This window comes from Procambarus clarkii, unplaced genomic scaffold, assembly GCF_040958095.1.
Source record: "Procambarus clarkii isolate CNS0578487 unplaced genomic scaffold, FALCON_Pclarkii_2.0 HiC_scaffold_101, whole genome shotgun sequence".
NCBI classification, from domain to species: Eukaryota; Metazoa; Arthropoda; class Malacostraca; order Decapoda; family Cambaridae; genus Procambarus; species Procambarus clarkii.
In genome coordinates, this window is record NW_027189134.1 from 58,461 (window position 1) to 75,378 (window position 16,918).

General features: G+C 45.1%; 1 protein-coding gene across 2 annotated transcripts in view; it reads right to left on the reverse strand.

The window, feature by feature from the left end:
* The window catches only part of LOC138360207 (heat shock protein 75 kDa, mitochondrial-like), a 52,192-nt gene extending 36,749 nt beyond the window's left edge, over window positions 1–15,443 (reverse strand). The window contains exons 1-2 of one of the 2 annotated variants that reach the window (XM_069320146.1): window positions 15,369–15,443; window positions 11,141–11,183 (exon numbers count right to left, since the gene is read on the reverse strand). The gene's annotated coding sequence lies outside the window, so the exon portion shown is untranslated. Of the gene's footprint in view, window positions 1–11,140; window positions 11,184–13,769; window positions 13,900–15,368 lie in introns of those variants that run through there. The other variant, XM_069320145.1, reaches the window with a different exon arrangement.
* Window positions 15,444–16,918: the final 1,475 nt, after the last annotated feature.

Below are 16,918 nucleotides of genomic sequence, written 5' to 3' on the forward strand. Positions count from 1 at the left end.
GAGAGCATATAGCATACCAGTGGCACACCAGAGGGAGGTGAAAGAGGAGATAAGGGAGCATGATATCATTGAACCATCCAGTTCACCGTGGCACAGCCCTTTCGTAGTAGTCAGGAAAAAGAATGGGGGAGTGAGGTTATGCGTAGATTTCCGCAGAATAAACAAGCTGACGAAGGACGAAGCATACCCATTACCTAACATACAGGACGAAGCATACCCATTACCTAACATACAGGACGAAGCATACCCATTACCTAACATACAGGACGAAGCATACCCATTACCTAACATACAGGACGAAGCATACCCATTACCTAACATACAGGACGAAGCATACCCATTACCTAACATACAGGACACATTGACACACTTGAAGGGTACACAATATTTTACCACATTAGACCTACTCAGTGGGTATCACCAGATACCGCTGGAGGAAGAGTCGAGGGAAGTCACAGCGTTTAGTGCGTGCAACAACGACCTCTGGCAATATAAACCACTTCCAACAACGACCTCTGGCAATATAAACCACTTCCAACGACCTCTGGCAATATAAACCACTTCCAACAACGACCTCTGGCAATATAAACAACTTCCAACGACCTCTGGCAATATAAACCACTTCCAACGACCTCTGGCAATATAAACCACTTCCAACGACCTCTGGCAATATAAACCACTTCCAACGAGCTCTGGCAATATAAACCACTTCCAACGAGCTCTGGCAATATAAACCACTTCCAACGAGCTCTGGCAATATAAACCACTTCCAACGAGCTCTGGCAATATAAACCACTTCCAACGACCTCTGGCAATATAAACCACTTCCAACGAGCTCTGGCAATATAAACCACTTCCAACGACCTCTGGCAATATAAACCACTTGCAACGAGCTCTGGCAATATAAACCACTTCCAACGACCTCTGGCAATATAAACCACTTGCAACGAGCTCTGGCAATATAAACGACTTCCAACGAGCTCTGGCAATATAAACCACTTCCTTTCGGGTTGAAGTCAGCACCTGCTGTGTTCAGTAGGCTAATGATGAGTGTGTTATCGGGGTTGATAGGTCCCACAGCGTTGCTGTACCTCGATGACGTAATCGTGCTGGGAAAGTCATTAGAGGAGCACATGCATAATGTGAGGAAACTCTTGCTAAGGTTGAGGTCACACAACCTCAAAGTGAATTTCGAAAAATGCAGTTTTTTTGGAGAATGGGTAACATTGGTGGGTCATACAGTGGGCCGGATGGGTATCAGTCCATTGCCAGATAAAACCAGGGATATTCAAGAGTTCCCAGTTCCACAGAACAAGAAAGAGTGCAAATCTTTCCTGGGGTTGGTTAGCTATTATCGGCGATTTATTAAAGATTTGTCAAAAATTGCAAGACCATTACATGAGATCAGTGGACTTGCAGAGTTCGTGAGGGGGAAGGAACAACAGCAGGCGTTCCAGGTACTGAGGGCTGCTGTCAGCTCTCGCAGTATCTTGGCGCACCCAGATTTTAGCAAACCGTTTCTGGTGTATGCGGATGCTTCTGGCGCAGCGATAGGTGGTGTGGTAGCTCAGGTGGATGAGCGAGGACGGGAGCGTCCCATTGCATTTTGTTCACGAGTACTATGTCCTGCAGAGAGGAACTATAGTACGATTGAGAGGGAAGCGCTAGCGATCACATTCATATTACAACGGAATCGGTACATCTTGCTTGGACATGAAATTTGTCTCAGAAGCGATCACAAACCCCTTAAGTATGTGTTCGAGTCCAAGGAGCCTTGTCAGCGACTGGCACGGTGGGTTACCTCGCTCTCAGAGTTTAACATTACAAACTTTGAACATGTACCAGGGAAAAGCAATGTGGTCGCTGACACGTTGTCAAGGTGTCACAATGTAGCAGTGGTGAGTGAAAGGGGGGAGGAAGATGTGTCGTGGAATGTGAGGGAGTTGATACGAAGTCAGGAAGGTCACCCCCTGTGGGGGAGGTAAGGAAGTTTTTGAGGGGTCAGCGTGCGGAGTTGAGGAAGTCACTTCTAGCCCCAGTGGATGAGTTTGTGGTTGAAGATGAGGTGTTGTATCATCTTGGTAGGGTTTCGGGTATACGGTCTGAACCAGTATACCAGGCAGTCTTGACACCGGAGTTCCAGAGGACTGCAATGTATCTGTGTCATAACATCCCAGCAGCAGGCCATGGAGGGGAGTCCAAGACGTTGCAGAGGGCACGTCAAAGGTTCTATTGGCCATCCATGGGTAAAGATATCAAGGTCTATGTAGCCTCTTGTGACAGTTGTCTGAGGTAAAAGGCACATAGGTTGGGGGCGGAACCTTTGCGTAGGTGGCCGGATGTGAGTACTCCCTTCGAGAGAGTACACATAGATCTCATTGGGCCGCTACCACAAGCTCATTCCGGGGCGAGGTACATATTTGTAGCAGTGGATGCACTCACACGGTTCACTGTGGTGAGTGCACTCCGTTCTAAGTCGGCAGAGGATGTGACCCAGGCCATGGTGGAAAGTGTGTTAACCAGGTTTGGGGCTCCTCAACAAGTTGTGTCAGACCAAGGGTCAGAGTTTATCAATCAAGTATTTCAAAGCATCGCGAGTGTGTATCAATTCAAACATACTCCAGTGCTGGCATATCGACCATCGGCGAATGGTTTGGTTGAAAGACACAATGCTGAAGTAATCAGTATTCTGCGGCATTTGGCTGCAGATGATGTGCTTGCATGGGATCAGAGTTTGTCGATGGTGGAGTCGGCGCTCAACACGGCGTTCAATAGGTCGGTGGGAGAAACCCCGCATTTTTTGTTGCATGGGTTCGATCCCCGACTTCCGTTCACGACGTTCACAAGCAAGCAACCGCCATGCTATGCGTTAGACTTCAAAAGTGTTGTCTGTAGGCGAGCAACCAAGGCATTTGACTTGGTGAAACTACATTTAAGAAAGTCGACAGAGGTAGCAGAGGCATATTATAATGCGCGGAACAAGGTCCAAGCAAAGGTGATCAGTGAAGGTGATAGGGTATTCGTGAAGCAGATGCACGCCCAGGCAGAAGGTAAGTTGGCACCCAAGTTTGTGGGGCCATGTCGGGTAATTAGCAAAAAGAATGCAGAAGTTAAGGTTAAGGTGCTAAACACAGGGCATGTGTTCTCCTGTCACCCAGACCGCGTCTATACACTGACCGGTCAGGCAATTGAGGAGCCATACCCTACGGAGAGTGTGCCAGGGGAGAGCACACCAGCGGCTGAGAACATAGGTAGGGGTAGGAGGAGTTGGCAATCAAGGGTAGATAACACAAAGCAGCCTTCGCAGGACCGAGGACAAGGTCCACAGGCGACGGTGACACATCGCTATCCGACCCGCTCTTGTGGGGTCATGAACACAGAAGGAGCATAGTATGTACTGTAGAGTAGTGCATGGCCATGGTAGTTTTTGTAGAGTGTGTGTATAGTGTGGTGTTGAGTGGTTCATGGGCATGGTAGTTTTGTAGAGTGTGGGGTAGTGTGTAGAGTGTGGTGTTGAGTGGTGCATGGGTATGGTAGTTATTGTAGAGTGTGGGGTAGCGTGTACATCACCATCTGGTCACCATTTGGTCCGGGAGACATCTCCCGTCACGCAGGGTGCATTCGCACCTCCACAGATCTCCAGTATCAGCTCTTGATACTGGTAATGGCTTAAAAGGGCCACCACTTACGGGCTATTCATGCCCGTGCCACCTTTTGGGTGGCTTAATCTTCATCATCATCATCAGGTTGGGTTGACCAGAGGTGATGGTGTGTCGGAGTGGGTAAGTCTTATGGATAAGATTACAATGTAGAATTTCAAAATTTCAGGTGTTGATGGTTGCAGTGGGCGAGCCAAGTAGATATACTAATTTCTCATTAATTAAGTTGTTACAGGAATCTCGCTAGAGGCGAGCCAGTGGCAGTATGATGCTTTAGTGACATTAGTTGTGAAATTATTTTAATGTGGTATTTATTGTGATAATGTATGTTTATGTATATACTGTATGTGTATGTATATACTGTATATTACCTCATCGGCACCATTACTGAGTGTTAGGCTTGAGAAGGTCCCCCGGGATCATGTCACAGAGCTTCAGGTAGAGTAGAAGGGAAGCTATGAGGCTACACTCAGTAATTCTAGAATAAAAAGGGGGAGGAAGTGAAGCCAACGTGACGTTATAGGCGAAATTCGCCCCCTGACATCAAAGCAGGGATAAGGGCCAGCTGCAATGGTTTTGCAGCTGCGCTCAGGCTATATACGGGGAAAGAGTAAGGAGCCGAGGGGGTTATGTAATAATGGGATCGAGCCAGGGGGCTCCGAGGGAATATTTTGCAGGTACAGCGGTCAGGAAGGTGTGAATACAGGTGGACACACTCTGGGCAGATGGGCCTAGAGTAATGTGCTACAGCTGTGGTGAGCACAGCAAGGAAGGATGACCAGAGAGCTGTGAGGTATCTACAGCGTTCTGGGATTGGTGCCCTGGAACGAGACGTCAGCACAGACCCGAGGGAACATGACCCTGGGGTAGGAATCTCCGTTGCTCTGGAGGCCAGGATCACGTTACCTCAGAGCAACGATGGGACATTGACAACATTCACCAGGCTGGACAGCCTGGGTTTTGTCTGGGTCATGGAGGATCTATGACCTAGCAACCATGGGACACGAAGACAAGAGAAGTGATGCTGCCAATTGTGGAGGAGGCCAGTGAAACATTGTGTGACCATTGTAAGCCCTTATGTCAACTGTACAGGGCAAGATGTTAAATTGTTAGTAACTTATTACTAAGGATGAAGAACCTTAGATATATATGTGTTGTGTATATATTAATCACTAGTGTCATTTCTGTTTAACTGCCAGCATTCTGGTCCATGTAATTTTATGTTTATGTTTATATGAAATTATATGTCAGCAGTTTAGGTATATGTGCATTGTTGGAGATGGGAAAATTTATTACAGACTATTTTACCTGTGCTATGATGTGAATATAATGTATATGTTGGAGAAGTGTTGTGAGTCATGTCGGGGAAAATTTTAATTTATTTCATCGTGTGTATGATGAACTTATTGGATGATTTCTTAGTTGTACACATATGGTGGGTGCATCCTCCAGGTCCTTGCACTAATGGAACCATTGCAATGATGCATATGGGGACATATGCGTGTTTAAGGAGGGGAGTGGTGTTGTAATCCACAAGTTAGTAGGAATTATTAGCTAGAGGATCATTACTACAACACTTAACGAATGATGATTGGAAGTACATGTTAAGTAGACAGACTATGGATCACATATCTAAGAAAGGTCAATGGATTAAGACCGAAGCTGTTTAGCCAAATTAATAATTCCTAGAAAAAGGAATTATTCTTCGTCAGGCTTCTAGGATCAAGGTTACCGCTCTAGGGATAAGGTTAATCGGATTATACCTTCCTTGAGAGGCGGGGTGAAATGGTTGAGGTAGATGGCTGATTGGAGCCAATCTGATTGTGGGAGTTGAACCGAAAAGTCCTCTGGATCTCCGTTTGTGGCAGCAGCGAAGTGTGGCAGCAGCGAAGTGTAGCAGACAGCTATGCGAGAACCTGATGTGATCTTAGTGACCAAGTTAAGTCTGCAGTATGTGAGTATTGAATGAAAGACTAACCGGGTGTGGAGCGTTGTAGTAATCATTCCGTATTAGGGACTTAGGCGGAAGTAACGAGTGTGGGTGGTGATCGCGGAGGTCAAGTGGTCTATGGGTATTGGAAGTGTATTGACCTAATAGAGTATGTTAATGTTATTATTTGTCAGAGTCTATTCTTTGTAATTAAATGACAAAACCCGACGGCCTTTAAATACCTTCCATATGTTCATTCATTGTGTTCCAGTACAAACCTAGTGGTACGCCTCAAGGGTCTGGTGTGTGTAGGAGTACACGGTGGTAGTAACGGTTGCTGAGGCAAGGTGTTGTGTGTTGTGTAATCGCTGTGTTCGGAATGAACCGGGGTTCAGCGTCACGACATCTGCACCTATTCGCAGTTTGAAATTCCGACTTTTTATACCAAAAATCTGCCAATTACTGAAAGCGGCGGTGGGTCAAAATTAGCCCAAACCCCCCTGCAGTTTTCAAAATATCCCAAACATCCCAAATTCGATACCTGAGCCATATTTTGGACCCAAATTCTGGCTGTCTGCACCTATTCGCAGTTTGAAATTCCGACTTTTATACCAAAAATCTGCCAATTACTGAAAACGGCGGTGGGTCACATTTTGCCCAAACCCCCCCCCCCCCCTGCAGTTTTCAAAATATCCCAAACATCCCAAATTCGACGCCAGAGCCACATTTTGGAGCCAAAATCTAGCTCTCTGCACGTATTCGCAATTTGAAATTCCGACTTTTTATACCGAAAATATGTCAATTACTGAAAGCGGCGGTGGGTTCTTCTTAATTCTAAATGCCCACCCGGGAAGGAGTGAATGCGGAGCAAGGAGCTGGGAACTGAGTCCCTGACCAAGAGGGCAAGTCTCCCTCCACCCCGTACTGACCGATCTTGTCTATAGACCGAATACCCCGGCACCGTGAAGCAAAGGTCGTCAGTAAGCCAAGTCTCACAGAATCCCACGATCAACGGTGTTGCGCTGGCGATAAAATTGCATATTATTTGTGTCTTCTTAAAAAGGGAGCGAGCATTCCAAAACACCACAGTATTCTCAGGATGGGGCGCCATTTACCCTGAAATACAACAGCTCAACTTTTGACCACCTGTGCACAGACGTCTCCAAAAGGGAAACCACCAGAAAAAGTCATAAAACCCTCATACAAAGTAAAATGTGTGGTATCAATGACAGCCAGTCCAAAGGCTGTTGATCATTGTTCGGCTCGCGAACTCTCTTGACGGCGCCAGCGACTGGTGGGAGCTTCGCTCTGGGCCTCATGTTCCACCGGTGTCACAATCCCCTGGGAAAGCGCCTGGGGGACCAGAGGATCATCAGGGCTGTCTGATGGAGCAGTACCTCCTGATCGATGGGAGTGTCGACGACGCCGGTGTTGGCTTCTTTGAGGAGAGGCAAGAGGGTGTCGAGTGCCAGGCTCCGGCCGAGACTGAGCGTCCATGTCTGTATCCGTGGATGAGTTTCCGTCCATGTCAAGGCTACCCAGGAGGGAAAATTGATTAGCAACCTGGGCGTATGAGGCATGTGACTGGGACAGGCAAGAGGGTCTGCTAGTTCTTACTTGTGATGAGGCCCGACCAGGGAAAACCTGGAGGCGAGAAGAAGCGATAGGCTGATTGAGAGCGTGCAACCTCTGGAGCAGCTCCTGTCGAGGGGTCTCCGCTATTTTATGATCGATGTCCAACCGGAGGGCCTCAAGATATACCGGGCAACTCTTGGACGTAATCTTGTGATGGCCATGGCATAAAAGACAGCGAGGTGCATCAGAGCACCCACCGTTATATCTGTCTGTATGGCCTGTTTTGCCGCAGTTTGCACAGTGTGCTGCATTATGGCAGGCGACGCGACTGTTGCCCAATAGATAACAAGCGTAACATCGTAACACAGGGAAGTTGTAGGGCTGGACCTGATACGAGGTCCTGTGTAGTACCACCCGATCAGGGAGGGGCCCATCGAACTCTACACGGACCATGGATGTCGGGTTTGCTGCTCCGTGAATCCTGGTAACTTCCAATAATCCCGCTGATGCACCCCCTAACACATGCAGAGCGGTCTGGATGTTATCCACATCAACACTCTGGTCATTGGGCCAATCTTCCCATACCGGGCCCGAGACTGATCCTGCGACAATACCTGTCGGCACCTGACGGGCCAGTCCCCCAACTTAATAATGTCGGATACACGGATGTGTGATAGAGCCTCCTTTTTGATGTGTAGCTTCAGTGCTGCACCCTACCCAGGGTACACGCGGTCTCAGGCAGGCAGTGTGACCACAATACCTAAGCCTCAATTGCTGCTCCTAAGGTACGAGGATTTGCAACCACGCACTGAGCACTGAGCTGATTCTGACTGGATTAGGACAACCACAAACGAGGAATGAGGTACCATAAGAGAAAGGTCTTCTGAAGGCAAAGGCATTCTCTTAGCATCTCGCTTTGGCGCAGCATCAGCCGACTCATTTTCCAGCAGACGTTTTCCTCTCTGCGACTTGCTGTCAACGTACATGGCGCCCCTGCTCGGGGAGGCGTCCATTAGTGAGGCTCCGGCCTCCCCCGGTGCTGTGAGCCCCAGGGTAGCTGCAGTGAGCACACACTGGCCCAAAAAAGCCATCTGAATTAAAAAATGAGCTCCAGGCGAGGTGTGGAAAGAAAGTCCAGCCAGGGGCGTTCAATCTGCGCGCCAAGATGGCCGACCTTCGGGCGGGAATCTCCTCCACAACCAAATCTTTTATTGTGGAGTTGTTGACAACCTACTTTTATCTGGCATGTATTATACCAGTTTTCGCCTCGCATAATTTTTTCTCATTTGGAAAATACATTATTATCTTCACTATAAATTACTACTATAGTGTGTCATTTCTGCTCACACTCATCTCTAAATGAAATGCTTACAAATATTTCCAAAGACACAAACTGCCTCATCCAGCCCGCCTCTTCCCTCTTGGAGTTGGAGTTGGAGGGTTTGAGGATTTGGAATGAGGGAAGAGGCGGGCTGGATGAGGCAGTTTGTGTCTTTGGAAATATTTGTAAGCATTTCATTTAGAGATGAGTGTGAGCAGAAATGACACACTATAGTAGTAATTTATAGTGAAGATAATAATGTATTTTCCAAATGAGAAAAAATTATGCGAGGCAAAAACTGGCATAATACATGCCAGATAAAAGTAGGTTGTCAACAACTCCACAATAAAAGATTTGGTTGTGGAGGAGATTCCCGCCCGAAGGTCGGCCATCTTAGCGCGCAGATTGAACGCCCCTGGCTGGACTTTCTTTCCACACCTCGCCTGGAGCTCATTTTTTAATTCAGATGGCTTTTTTGGGCCAGTGTGTGCTCACTGCAGCTACCCTGGGGCTCACAGCACCGGGGGAGGCCGGAGCCTCACTAATGGACGCCTCCCCGAGCAGGGGCGCCATGTACGTTGACAGGAAGTCGCAGAGAGGAAAACGTCTGCTGGAAAATGAGTCGGCTGATGCTGCGCCAAAGCGAGATGCTAAGAGAATGCCTTTGCCTTCAGAAGACCTTTCTCTTATGGTACCTCATTCCTCGTTTGTGGTTGTCCTAATCCAGTCAGAATCAGCTCAGTGCTCAGTGCGTGGTTGCAAATCCTCGTACCTTAGGAGCAGCAATTGAGGCTTCGGTATTGTGGCCACATTGCCTGCCTGAGACCGCGTGTACCCTGGGTAGGGTGCAGCACTGAAGCTACACATCAAAAAGGAGGCTCTATCACACATCCGTGTATCCGACATTATTAAGTTGGGGGACTGGCCCGTCAGGTGCCGACAGGTATTGTCGCAGGATCAGTCTCGGGCCCGGTATGGGAAGATTGGCCCAATGACCAGAGTGTTGATGTGGATAACATCCAGACCGCTCTGCATGTGTTAGGGGGTGCATCAGCGGGATTATTGGAAGTTACCAGGATTCACGGAGCAGCAAACCCGACATCCATGGTCCGTGTAAAGTTCGATGGGCCCCTCCCTGATCGGGTGGCACTACACAGGACCTCGTATCAGGTACAGCCCTACAACTTCCTTGTGTTACGATGTTACGCTTGTTATCTATTGGGCCACAGTCGCCTCACCTGCCATAATGCAGCACACTGTGCAACCTGCGGCAAAACAGCCCATACAGACAGATATAACGGTGGGTGCAACTTCAGGGGAAGGTCAAGCTTCCCATGACCTTGGAGTCATTGGAGATGAGTTTGTGGATTACCTGACCTAGCAGTTTATGCCTTTGGGGAGATCTCCCCCCCCCCCCCCTCCCTGGCATATATGCATTAATGATGTATAATGCATATGCCAGCCAGTCCAAGCCTAATCTTAAGGTAATTCTCCTATCTCTCAATTTATTCTTTACCTACTCTTCACAGCAAGTCTTTGTCACCCACATTGAACAATATTCTAAGTCTTCACCACCCCAAAACTTGCCTCGCCACCCAACTTTTACCTTACCATACATCTTTGCTACCCATCATTTGGTTTGGATTAAACATTCAAGGTTAAATGTTTGCCCTTGATCACCTAGCAGCAATTCAGGATACAGATGTAAGCTGATTGGAGAGTCGTGTTCCGAGTGTAAACTAGTAGAACGTAAGTCAAGAAACTGCAGATGGCCTATTGTTCTGCACGTGGCACTTCCTATTTATATCCACCCACACTCATTCATATACGTCTAACCTAAGCTTCAACCAATCAAAGATTCCTATGCCTATTATGATCCAGTGATCCAGTAGTATGATCCACAATAGACTTGAGAATGATCCAGGACGGACCGAAACGTCGTTGTCCTTTCACCTTCTAGTGTGTGGTCTGGTCAACATACTTCAGCCACGTTATTGTGACTCGTCGTCTGCACATGATCCAGTAATTTGTTCCGCAAATTCACAACCCAGTTACCAAACCAGTATTTACCCAGGTATTTCCTAAATCTAAACTTATCTTCATTTAAAGCCTTATCAATAACTCCCTTGTTATGCCCATTAACTACTTGTACACTTCAATCATGTCACGTTAAGGTTTTTCCAACATCTCTTCATACAGAAGCTTTCTAATTTGCGGGATTAACTTTGTCATCCTAACTGTCGTGTTCTAGTGAATTATGTCCATTCTTTAGCATGGCGACCAAAACTGAATGGCATAATCTAAATGGGACCTAAAAACAATACGTTAATAAACCCACCCGACTTATTGCTAACTCTTCTATAAATAAATCTATGGGAAAGAAAAGCTCTCAGCCTGTTAACAAGAGTGTACAAATCCACAAGGGCCGGGATGAGGATTCGAACCTGCGTCCGAGAGCATCCCAGACGCTGCCGTAATCGACTGAGCTACGACATGGTCAAAAGGAGTTGACCCCGAAGTTCTACTGAACTTACTGGATCCTGCAGCCTCTCCGAGGCACAAACCAGTGTAAGTGTAACAAGAGTGTGAAGTTGACTACGTCCATCTAGTTCCACCCGCTCCTCCCCAGAACTAGTTGTTAAATAAGCACTTTACCTTGACTCCTCTGATCCAACACGTGTCCACACGGGCCACACTCCTGAAAAAATATTTTTTACATATATTAAGGGCAAGCATAAGTAATCATCAAAAGAATGCACCAAACCAGGAAGGCTATGTAGCACCAGGGTAAGTATAAAGTTTATTTCAAATACAATCGAGTAGGAAAATACAATTATGAATTTCAAGAACACTGGAACCAATCACTGGAAAAGGTGAAATTGCAATGGAGATTAATTACAGATTGTATCAACAATAGCGAGTAGGCAAGACTGATAAGACTGCAATAGCCTAACGGAATACATTTTTGTCTCTGACTCATGAGTCTATGGTTAAGCATCAATGTTCATTTAAAGTTACATAGAAACACATTATCTTATTACGGTCTTCCACTAAAACAAACCTTTAGCTAACCTTAGATAAACGTACTGTGTATTATTAATTTATTTAGCTGTTTATTGGCCTAAATTATATAAATAACATGCTTAAAACCTCTTAAGTACAGTATATGGTCTCTGAGCACCAAACCAACGTTAGAAGCCTAGTGATTACATTGTCAAAAATTACCATTTACAGGTGAAACCATTTCATATCGCACAGTAAACAAGATGGAAACAATTATCTTCCACATTTATTTGCACAATTGCCATCCTGATATGACCATTCCATCGCCCCAGTCGTTAACACACTAAGTGCAGGCGATGAGTCACAATAACGTGGCTGAAGTAGTTTGACCAGACCACACACTAGCAGGTGAAGGGATGACGACGTTTCGGTCCGTCCTGGACCATTCACAAGTCGACTTGAGAATGGTCCAGGACCGAAATGTCGTCGTCAACACACTAAACAATCTAGGGTGACTTGTTGCTAAACATTACAAGTCACCATTACCTTAGCTACAAGACACGTTGTGCATATTATCAAACTACCTTTAATGTCATAATGCAGCAGTTTGCGCACTCAAAATACAGATAGACAAACTCCTCAGGAACCGTAGGGGAACCTTTGACAAGCCGCCGGCTTTCTGTTGCCGTAGAGGGCACTATGGAGAAATGGTGGCCCTCTGGTAAATTTAAGTCAATATTACCTAGGAGTTATGATGTACCAGCCATTGAACATCTGGGACTCACAGTTAATATGAAAACAATCCTTAAGAATAGTTAAACGAATCTTTGACTGAAACGAACAACAATGAATATTGAACTGTACGAGTCTCTGTTGTGGTCCCATCTGGCCTACTGTGTCCTAATATGGAAACCTCACTTCAAAAACACATCAATGATTTTCCGCTTTGGAGAAAGTTCAAGACAGCAACAACAATCATGCCAGAACTTGTTCAACTGTCACTACCACGAATCTTTGAAGGATTAACACTATAAATGTTTAAATTGTTATAGATTTTGATAGATTACCCTATAAATTTTGCTAGAAATTACCTCCTTAATATTATCTGTTAGATTAAGGCCCTGCCCGAAGCGCTATGCGTACTAGTGGCTTTACAAGAATGTAAACACATCATGCCATGTACTCTCAGAAACCCAATGTAACTTCTTATAGATATATAAATAAATAAATAACAGCCGAGGCCTTTGTAATACTATTTTAATGCATTGCTTTATACTTTGTAAAGTCTTTTAGAGAAGTGCTTTGTATTTATAACCTCCAACTTGGTCAGTATTACAAATTAAACAAAAATAAAAATTATAATACTGACCAAATTGGAGGCTATTAATACAGACCACTTCTCTAAAATGTCATATTTGACACAGACAGGCTGGACAACAGCTTCAAGCTCAACAAGCCACAATGTAACACAGAAAATAGATGTGTTGTTTCCCCCATAGGATTATTAACCCATGAACCCGCTTAACCACTCAAGTCGTAAATGCCGAGTCATTCCTCTTGTTCACAATATACACAAGACAAATCCTCAATAAAATAAGGGGGGGGGGGAGTAGGAAGGCTGACCTTTGACATGGCGCCGCCGTCCTGTCCCCGTCGAGGCCACTGTAGATGGTGGCCCTTAGGTCAATTCATCATACGAGCCCTTCTCCTTCCATCATTCTGAATCATGCTCATCGTACTAACCTGCACCCCCCTAATCCACCCCCCCCCACCACCATCTTCACACAATCTGTGGCCAAAATTTCTATTTTCATTCAGATTTTCATCAAAATATGTCGAAGATTTCTCTTTGGGTTGTTTTAAGGGGCTTAACAGCCGAGTGGACAGCGCTTCGGATTCGTAATCCTGAGGTTCCGGGTTCGATCCCCGGTGGAGGCTAAAATAAATGGGCACTTTCTTTCACCCTGATGAACCTGTACACCTATCAATAAATAAGTACCTGGGAGTTAGACAGCTGCTACGGGCTGCTTCCTGGGGATGTTTAACAAGAAGGCCTGGTCGAGGACCGGGCCGCGGGGGACGCTAAGCCCCGAAATCATCTCAAGATAACCTTAAGATTGCTGGCTAACTACTGGCATGGTTATTAAGGCCACCACCACAAGCGCCCTAATGACTTAACTAGCGGGTACACCTATGGCTGCCACCTGACAATCACCTCTATATTTTGTCTAAATACATAAAATATACAAAATAATAACGAATAACAACATGAAGTACACACCCCGAACAATTCTTTCTATATTATGATTGATTAATGATATCTGTAACACATTTATTTTTTTTCACTGGTAATCAACATGACCCTTGCCAGGCGGCGGCTGGTCGACAACTGAGCCACACGTTAAGAAGCGGGACTCCCAGACGCGCCACTCACCCTTACTTCACCATAATATCTAAACTGTCAACCTCTAATACAGTTAAGCATCTGACCACCAGAGGCGCTAATGCTTCCCTGTTATTACGCCATCCATATAATGATTGCTCTCATTATTCATTGTTGCAACGTTTCATGCCCGAAACGCTTTGCGTAATAGTGGCTTTAGGCATTGTATGTACTAGCCCTATCTATAAATCCATCACTCTTTGTAAAATCTCTTGTATGTATGTACCTTACCTAAATAAACATTTGATTTGATTTGAAATACATTCATGTTCTGTAGTGACAGTGTCAGACCTCGAAGGAAGAATTGAAACACCCTTCTGAAGATGTATTATTAAATACGAAAATACTTAAGGAAATTCCTGTTTCAATTCTTCCTTCGTGGTCTGACACTGTCACATTTTCATCACGTGTTAATTGTCGTGATTTACACGCAGATTTTGTAGTGTATATACGACAACTTCAGGAAAGTAATGAGTAGCGGATTTAGTCTAAACAATAATATATGCGCTTTGTTTTTAGTGCCAAATTATCTGGCAAATATACATTTGGAGATGTAGCTCAATCCTTCCTGTAGCTCAATCCTTCCTGTAGCCCAATCCTTCCTGTAGCCCAATCCTTCCTGTAGCCCAATCCTTCCTGTAGACCAATCCTTCCTGTAGCTCAATCCTTCCTGTAGCCCAATCCTTCCTGTAGACCAATCCTTCCTGTAGACCAATCCTTCCTGTAGCCCAATCCTTCCTGTAGACCAATCCTTCCTGTAGACCAATCCTTCCTGTAGACCAATCCTTCCTGTAGACCAATCCTTCCTGTAGACCAATCCTTCTTGTAGACCAATCCTTCCTGTAGCCCAATCCTTCCTGTAGCCCAATCCTTCCTGTAGACCAATCCTTCCTGTAGACCAATCCTTCCTGTAGCCCAATCCTTCCTGTAGACCAATCCTTCCTGTAGACCAATCCTTCCTGTAGACCAATCCTTCTTGTAGACCAATCCTTCCTGTAGCCCAATCCTTCCTGTAGCCCAATCCTTCCTTCCAAATCTGATTTGTATTATAATATTATTGGAGGTGTTGTGGTTTCTGTTCTAGGTTCAGGATTGTACCTGGTCCAGGTGTCATCTTATGTTGCGTTTATTTCTTTGTTGCTATATCCATTGTTCACCAACACTTCAGTTAACTTTCAAACTCCCTACTGACGTTGCTCCATTCTGAGCAGTGGGTAAGGGCTCGACGAATCTAAGTGTTTAGAACACTGGCTTTGTGTCTTTGGAAGCACTCACTCCTACTGTTTAGGCATAATCCTATGTTTGTAGGCTTAGTATATACGCTACTGCTTAGAGATGCTCCTGTTAAATTGTGTGTTTATTTGTCTACTTATACTGAATCCTTTTAAAGTGTGTCCTTATCTGTCATTTGCATCAAACTTCATCCCTCCCACTTACCTGTTTGGTAGTGAGTTCTGCTAATCGTGGATTGCTGTTACGTAGCTCATTTAGCTTCATAATAGTTGGATGGCTGAAATAAAAAGGCTTCAATTAAACAGAGCAGAAATTTATGAGAATGATGTTCAAAAATACCAAATAGTTATTATTTTATCTGTAGAAAACAATGTCTTACAGACAGGGTAAAAAAAAAAATGAATGTAATGAAACATCATTTACATGGCGAGAGCCAGAGGCTCCCTGGAGCTATCCAGGCTGATATGGATGTACTAGATTTTGGCATCAGTCAGTGTGAATGGAGTTCTACTGAATTACAATCTCTCAGCAAATGAACTTTTTTTCACCCTCATTGTTTGCTGTGATCGCCAACATGGTATTTAGAAAAAGTTGATCTGCTGCTGACCTCTTGCTAAATCTCTCCACTAAGTGACATTAGACGCTGGATGAATCATAGATCAGCAGTGTTGTTGATCTAAATATAGCAGGTGCATCTGAGTGGGTCTGGATTAGTAGGAAAGCATCACGCACTAGCCCCTATCAGTCACCATTCTGCGATATAAACAAAAATCCCCCATGCTTTCCACATCACTTTTTTATACCCAACATATGCCAAGTTCTGAAAGCGGCGTTTGGTCACATTTGTCCCAATCCCCACTGCAGTTTTCAAAATATCCCAAACATCTCAATTTTGAGGCCTGAGCCATATTTTCGAGCCAAATTCTGGCTCTCTGCACGTATTCGCAGTTTGAAATTACGACTTTTTATACCCAACATATGCCAAGTACTGAAAGCGGCAGTGAGTCATATTTTGCACAAACTCCCCTGCAGCTTTCAAAATATCCGAAATATTCCAATTTCGAGGCCTGAGCCATATTTTGGAGCCAAATTCTGGCTCTCTGCACGTATTCGCAGTTTTAAATTACGACTTTTTTATACCCAACATATGCCAAGTCTTGATAGCGGCAGTGAGTCACATTTTGCACAAACTCCCCTGCAGCTTTCAAAATATCCGAAATATTCCAATTTCGAGGCCTGAGCCATATTTTGGAGCCAAATTCTGGCTCTCTGCACGTATTCGCAGTTTTAAATTACGACTTTTTTATACCCAACATACGCGATGTACTGAAAGCGGCGTTTGGTGACATTTGACCCAAACCTCCCTGCAGTTTTCAAAATATCCTAAACATCCCAATTTCGAGGCCTGAGCCGTATTTTCGAGCCAAATTCTGGCTCTATGCACGTATACGCAGTTTGAAATTACGACTTTTTATACCAAGCATATGCCAAGTCTTGATAGCGGCAGTGAGTCACATTTTGCACAAACTCCCCTGCAGTTTTGGAAATATCCCAAATATCCCAATTTCGAGGCCTGAGCTATATTTTGGAGCCAAATTCTGGCTCTCTGCACGTATTCGCAGTTTCAAATTACGACTTTATATACCCAACATATGCCAAGTACTGAAAGCGGCGTTTGGTCACATTTGTCCCAAACCTCCCTGCAGTTTTCAAAATATCCCAAACATCCCAATTTCGAGGCCTGAGCCATATTT